This window comes from Chrysochloris asiatica, unplaced genomic scaffold (genome assembly GCF_000296735.1).
Source record: "Chrysochloris asiatica unplaced genomic scaffold, ChrAsi1.0 scaffold00083, whole genome shotgun sequence".
Lineage (NCBI taxonomy): Eukaryota > Metazoa > Chordata > Mammalia > Afrosoricida > Chrysochloridae > Chrysochloris > Chrysochloris asiatica.
Genome location: NW_006408601.1, coordinates 5,078,144 through 5,086,195, shown reverse-complemented (window position 1 = coordinate 5,086,195; position 8,052 = coordinate 5,078,144).

Genomic DNA, 8,052 nt, shown 5'->3' with positions numbered 1-8,052 from the left:
CACAGGAGGCACTCACTCATCTCTGCCGAGAAATTTGGAAGACAACTATCTGGCCAACTGACAGTAAGAGATCTGTATTTGTGCCCATTCCAAAGAGAGGTGACCCAACAGAATGCAGAAGTCACCAGACAAGCTGTTTGCTATCTCATTCGAGTAAAGTTTTACTAAAGGTAATACAGAAATGGCTGCAAGCATACATTGACAGAGAACTTCCAAAGGTTCCAGCTGGATTCAGAAGAGACTGTGAAATGAGGGATGTTATTGTTGATGTCCTATGGATCTTGGCTGAAAGCAGAGAATATCAGAAAGATGTTATCTGTGCTTTATTGACTATGCAAAGGCTTTCGATTGTGTGGATCATGACAAGCTATGGACAACATTAGGAAGTATTATTATCCCAGAATACTTAATTGTGCTCATGAGAAATCTGTACCTGGACCAAGAAGCAATTGTTCAAACAGAAAATGGGAACACTGAATGATTCCAAATGAAAAAAGGTGTGTGACAGGCTTGTATTCTTTCACCATACTTATTCAACCTGTATGCTGAGCAAATAATCCAAGAAGCTGGGTTCTATGAAGAAAAACATGGCATCAGGGTTGGAGGAAGACTCATTAACAACCTGCAATATGCAGATGATACAACTGCTGAAAGTAAAGAGGACTTACAACATTTACTGATGAAGATCCAAGAACACAGCCTTTGGTATGGATTACATCTCAATGTCAAGAAAACAAAAATCCTCACCACTGGATCAATAAACAACATTCTTATCAATGGAGAAAAAATTGAAGTTGTCAAGAACTTCATTCTTCTTGGATCAACTATCAACACTCATGGAAGCAGCAGTTAAGAAATCAAATGACATATTGCATTAGGCAAATCTATTGCACAAGATCTTTTTAAAGTGTTGAAGAGCAAAGATGTCAGCTTGAGGACTAAGATGCACCTGACCCAAGCCATGGTATTTTCAATATCCTCATATGCATGTGAAAGCTGGACAGTGAATAAGGAAGACCATAGAAGAATTGATGCATTTGAGTTATGGTGTTGGAGGAGAATACTGAAAGTGCCATAGGCTGCCAAAAGAACCAACAGATCTGTGTTGAAAGAAGTGCAGCCAGAGTGCTCCTTGGGGGCCAGGATGGCCAAACTTCGTCACTCATACTTTGGATGTATTGTCAGGAGGGAACAGTTGCTGGAGAAGGATATCATGTTTGATAGGGTGGAGGGTCAGAGAAAAAGAGGAAGACCCTAGCAAGATTGATTGACAAAGTGGCAACATCAATGGGCTCAAGTGTGCAACAATTGTGAGGTTGGCCTAGTTCCGGGCAGTGTTTCATTCTGTTGTGCATAAGGTCACTATGAGTCGGTACCGAATCAATGTCACTTAACAATAACAACCACAACAAAAACATCTGACATGCTGTGTGCTCTAATCTTATGTCTGCTCTGTAATTCCACTGGGCTCTTAAACAATAATAACAATTTTTTCTTTCTTTCTTTCTTAATTTTTTTTCTGTGACATCTAAGCAACCTCCATCTCCTATACCCCAGCCTCATTTTCACAGACTGAGAGCTAGAAGAACCAGGTCCAAGGCTGGCTCTGAAATACCACAGCCCTGTGACCTTGGACAGGTCGCATAACCCTGTGGGCTCCATTTTCTTTGTCTGTAAGAAGAGCAGCTTAACCCAATGATCTCTAAGGTATTTCTCGATGTTAAACTTTCCTGGTTGTAAGATCTGGGTGGCATGTATGTTATTCTTCTATATACACACATTTGCACTATCATTATATTTATATTAAAGGAGGCAAGCCACAAAATGCAGGCAGCAATTCTAATAGATTTTTCCGACCTCCATGTTTCAACGGGCCCTTTCCTCAGGGAATGCTTGTTTTTCCTGCAGTCTTTGAACCTCTCACAGGCCTGCTCATTATTTTGTTGTCTGAAGTTAGGCAGGAACGTTTCTGTGATTAATTAAGCAAAAGGCCCTGATGCTGGCTGTAAGAACCATCTGATAATCACGCCTTTGGGGTGATTGCCAGACCTGGGGAGCGACCACACTGGGGTCTTCAGAGGGTTGTTTAACTCTGGGAATCTCAGTCCTGGCTAGACACCGTCCCACTTTATACAAAAAACACTAAACTTGCAGGTTGTTACTGGAATTGAAAGGTCAAGGTTATGAGTTCCCCTACCATGGTAGGTGGTTGGAGACTTTGGGCATAGTTGAGTCAGAACACTTTTAAGTAAGGGCTTTCAAGCTTTTTCAGAGAAACCTCAGAGTGTAACACAGCATCCCAGGATCTGCCTGTTTGGGGCAGTAGATGAGGATGAGCTGGCGAGGCTCCTCCCCAATTCAGCTCAACTTTGACCTGCCTTATGCACTGACCAGCATCCTGGCGTGGCACAGTGGATTAATGCGCTGAACTGTGAAGTCAGTTTGAACCACAAAGTTGGTGGTTCTGGCTCAACAGTCACTCCTCGGAAACTCTATATATACAGGGTGCTATGGGTCAGGAATCAACTCGATGGCACTTAACAACAACAACAATGCATTGAGCAACTGCATATGATTTCATTTAAATAAAGTGTTCCACAGCTAAAATAGAGTTGGAACTCACAATTCTAAAAGATGGAAGGGTCATAACTGAAATCTTCCTGTGGCTCTGATACCATCACTTAGACTGCCAACAGCGCAATCTTTCTGTGACCAGGAAATTGGCTAAACTGCTTCCACTTGTTCTCAGTGCCCTTCTGACAATTCTTCCCTGAGGTTCCTGCCTTGGCCCCCGACACCTCGCCTGCAGGGCTCAATGGGAGAAGAGCCTTATGGGAGCAGTCTTTGTCACACTGCCATCACATCTATTACTAGAGCTTGAAGATTTCAGGGAGGTCAGTTACAAAGGGAAGATGAATGTAAAATGGGAAAGAGTAAGAACAAACAAGAATCCAGGAGTATGAGTTGGAGCCCACAAGGACAGACCGAAAACAACTGTAGCTCTTATTACCTTGATGGTGTGAGTGTCCTTCAGAAGGTCCTTTGTCACAGAATTGTACACACACACACATACCTGACCTAGAAGTCAGAGAAGTTAAAGGAGGAGCCAGGGAAATTTGTAGCAGGCCAACAAGGTTCAGTAAGCAGGTAAGTGTTAATGTGTGTGGTCCACCCTAAATACAAACAAAAAGGAAAAGGGCTTTTATAGGAAATATAGTTCAGCCTAGCCTATCTGACACATTTCAAAGACAGCACCTCTGATTAAGGCCTTGCTCTGGCCATGCTCCTCACTGAGCCCTGGCAGACACCAAGCCATACTCATCTCCATACTGTCACGCTCATGTGCCAAATGTCTAAAACTCAAGAGTAGCTGCTTATTGAAGGATAACTGAATTTCATAGTCTTGAACTATGAGAAGAAACTCCAAGACAGAGTCAATAAACTCTGGCACTTCAACTAAACTAGACACAATAAACATCTATTAAGCACTGTGTGCTAGAGCCTTGGTGTAAGCACTAGACTGGTAAGAGCAAGGTTCAAACCCGCCAGCCACTCTCAGAAACCCTATATGGGATTACTATGAGTCAGAAATAACTCCAAGGTACACAACAACAATTATGTGCTAACAACTGTGCAACTATAGACATTTCCTCTTTAGTTGTATGACGATACAGTATGGAAGAAATCAAGCTTCATGGAGGCCACTCCATTTGTTGGAGTCTATGTATTTAGACAAACGCAGGCTGAGATGTGACCCCAAATTTTCTGGAGTCATGTTCACTTCTAATTCAGAATGGGCTAAGGAACCTATGCCCCTCACTCTTGCTTTTAAGCAACATTAAAAATATTAGTAGTAAAACTCATAAAGGAGAAAATTTCATTTAAATGTAGAGGAATGGACTCCGCTCCAAGTGGGGTTCTGTTGAAAGTGAAAGTTTGGTGCCAAAGGCAATTATCCCCGAGTAAGCCTTGGTGTGGCACATAGGATCAGCACTGGATAGCTAACCACAAGGTTGGTGGTTCACACCCACCAATTGCTCCTAGGAAACCCTATTCAGGGTCATTATGAGTCAGAACCAGCTCACTGGCACTTAACAACAACAATAGGAATTTTGAGCAAGCTGAGCAGGCCACTTGGTAGAGCAGCGGTGGTGCCTGCATCCAAGGGAAATGAGGAAGTTGTGAATGCATTCCTACAACTTCTCCAGGGTCTTCAGGCCTGACTTTGTCCCTCCCTACAATGATCTGTTTACTAAATTAACTAATGAAGGCAGTCTAGAGGGCCTTCATCAGAGAGAGGTGACAAACAGTCCTGTGTGTGGGGGGGGGGGGTGAGAAAAGCAACTGAGAAGATGGGAAAACGAGGAGCAAAGGACCACTTTTGTCCATGGAATGCTTCCAAGTGAGGAAACTAGAGTGGGTTTAGGAAAGAAAATGAAGATAGACCATTATGAGACAGATGGGATGGGGAGGGGCTCTGAAATTTTAGTTTCATGAATATTACTTCTTTCCTTCACCAGAGGAGGTGGCTATAGTGATAGATTATCAGGAAATTCAGTCTCAGGGACTGCCAAAGATTATTTGTGGAATTGGCAAGTCAAGATTTTAAAGCAAGTTCACTTAGAAGAAATTGATGAAGTAGAAGGAAAAATAAGTAAAGACTTAGAACGACAGAATATTTATGAGCCCTTTATCTAAGTTTCTGTGTCCCAAATTCTAAGATTACCCTCTATCTGGAAGATGAAGCTGAAATAGAAAATACCAATATTGTTTTGGAGCCTGGCGGACTGTTTTATTAACAAGTACAAAAGATTTAGTTAGCCTAGAAATATGGAGATAGAACAAGGGAAGCTTGTGTCTATTTTTCCATCTTGTCCTATATCAATCCTCATTAAACTGAAGACATCATGTTGGTAGAAAAGATACCAAAGAAAGTTAGAGATGAAAAAAACAGTCATATTTGAGAGGAACGAAAGCTACTCACATTTCAACTTATATGAAAGCTTTCACTTTCATGGTAAAGTAACAAAAGTAAAGACTTTGAGGTTTAGATTCTAGTTGTTGGTTTGTTGTTGTTGTTGTTTTGTTTTGTTTTTACTTACTTCTTGTATGAACTTGGCAGGTTACCTGACCTCTATGGATCATATTTTCCTCTGCTATAACAATAGAGGATAAGACTACCTCATAAGAATGATGATGATGTGGAAGGAAAAATTCTAGAATACACAGATACACACACACACACACACACACACACACACACACACACACATATAGACAGCTGGGTGGCAAAAATGGTAAAGAGCTCAATTACTAGCCAAAAATTGATTGATCACATCCACCTACCAAAAGGTGCTTAGGAAGACAGTCCTGGCAATTTGTTCCTAAAAGGACATAGTCTTGAAAGCTCTATGAAAATATACTCTACACACATGTGTTTGCCATGAGTAGGAATCAACTTGATGGCAATTAACAACAACAAGGCATCCATTATTGTATAACAGCTAGGAAAAATAAAAAATGATACATATTTTTAAAAATTATATTTAGAGCTTAGAAGTAGAAAATGATACACTGAGAGCACCACCTGTTTCCTTCCCTAGGGGCATTTTCTGAGCCTAAGCCAAGGTTGAGTATTGGATTCCTCATTGAGTGGCTCTATTAAGTAATAAAGGAACTAACAGAGCTTTCTGAAGGCTTTTATGCTGACATGAAGTGGAGCCTATAACTTGTTCCTGACAAATCCACAGGAAATCAAAGGTAGAATTAAAATTACATTAAAATTACAACCTAGTACAATGCCTAGTTGTAATGATATGATAATTCTCTCCCACCCTAACAGAGGAAAAGGTGAATTCTCTCCAGTGGAAAACAACATCAGTTTTAGTCAGTGAATTATTTAATGTGTCTTCTGGCCATAGTCTTTATAAACTCTCACTGAAAGACTGGGTATAGAAGGTGAGAGAGATACTAATGGATTCTGTGATTCTCTTGTGAATGATGGTTAACAGGATTGGGATTGTAAACCCTTGTAAATATAATGAGAGGATTGATTGGGTTTTAAGTGAGCCATCTCAGAAGGCTCAGAAGAGAAGAGGATCTCAGGACCATCAAGGAAGAAGAGCTAGGAGTGGACGTGTGTCTTAGACACTGAGACCCCTGGTTATTGAACCTCCTTGACTCGGGGCAGAAAGTTGTGACAACAGATATTAACAGAGGATCAGCGACAGCAGAGCCAAGACACAGAGCATAAGACAGAGTGGGGGGTTCCTAGCCCACGGGGCAAGAAAAGCTGAGTGACTTTGTGAAGACGGTTTGTTTGTAGAGTGGGGTGCTTCCAGACACTTAATTGGGGGAGCTGAGTTTGCAGACTCACAGAACTAGAGTCATGTGCTTTCAGGCTGAGGCTTCAGGTGGAGTGGTATGCCCTGTGGGCATTTATCAGCAGCTCTAAAAGAGCTTTGTAATATTGCCTAGGAAGAGAGAGGATGGTCTGCGGGTATGGTGGAGGAGAGGCTGTCCTGACTCTAACAACTGTGCCCTGAGCACTTCGGACTCTGAATTGTAATGTGTTCACTTCCCTAACAAATCCCATAACTGTGAGTATGGTGGCTACTGCAATTAGTTATCAAACCCAGCAGGAGTTGAGAGTGCTGTGGCAGGGATGGTTGGTGTTAGAAATTCTACCGAATATAGCAAAAAAATAAGAAACAAAGAAGATTATGAAATACTCTGAGAACAAATTAGAAGATGTAAGTAATAAAAAAAGAGAAAAAAAAACATAGACTATTCAGATGATGAAGTTAACACTGACCTTAAGATACATATCATAAATATTCTAAAGACAATAGAAAAGGGACAGAAACATTTCAATAGATAATTGAAATCTTATTTTAAAATAAAAACAAGTTCTTAGAGTAGAAAAAGAGAAATCCCAGGATTTTAGATGAAATAACAGAAAGGTTAGAAAGAGATGGGAACATATCTACCAAGCAAAAAGAACCCAGAGTAATATTAAACCAACCCAATCCATTGCCATTCCATCAGTTCTGACTCACAGAGACCTTGTATAGGGTTTCTGAGGCTCTAAATCTTTACAGATGCAGAAAGCTTCATCTTTTCAATTGCAGAGTGTCGGGTGGGTTTGAACTGCTAATCTTGAGGATAACAATCTAGTGCATGTCCACTGGGGATCCTCCAGAGGAATATAGGATAGCAATATTAATAACAAAAAATATAAATTAATGTTAACATAAAAATTGACCAAGTAGGTAAAGGGACAAATAGGTCAAGAGATGATAGCTCAGAAGTCTAATCAGTGGGTGCCAGCCAGATGGTAGTGCAAGATGAGAGGTTAACTACAAATGTGCATGATGAACCAAGGTTTTTTTTTTTTATCCTGATTGGGGTGGTGGTTACATGGATAAACATGTCTCAAAACCCATCTAACTGTGCATTTAAAAAGGGGGTTTTAAGTAAATTATGCTTCAATAAAACTGACTCCTTTTTTTCTTTTTCTGTTTTTAAAACTTTTTATTTTGAATTGAATGAAGGTTTACAGAAAAGATCATCAGTTTGACATTCAGCAAATCATACACTTCATTTCATCTCAAGGATTACAATCTCTTCCACTCAACAATGATTTCCCCCTTCCTTCCTGTGGTTCCTATTTACATTCCACCCTCCTTCTCATCCCTTCTCAACTTTGTCTTTAAGTAAATGTTGTCCTTTTGATATTGAATGTTGAGCATACCTTACTAGTGTTGTTGTCCTCCCTACAGACCTATCTACAGCTTGACTGAAAGTTGGGCCATGATGGTGAGTTTTTTCCCAGACCTGAAGGGTGGTCAAGGGTTATAGTCTCAGGTTTCTCCAGTCCCTTTCTGACCAGTAAGATGGGTCTTCTTAAATAGAACTTTTATAAAAAGTTAACATTTACTTTTTATATCTTTTGCAACTACTATTACTTACTAAAAGTTTTTAAAACAATTTAAAATGTGTAAAGAGGTACACATTTCTTAAATTATTTTAGACAGGAGGCATAATTTAAAA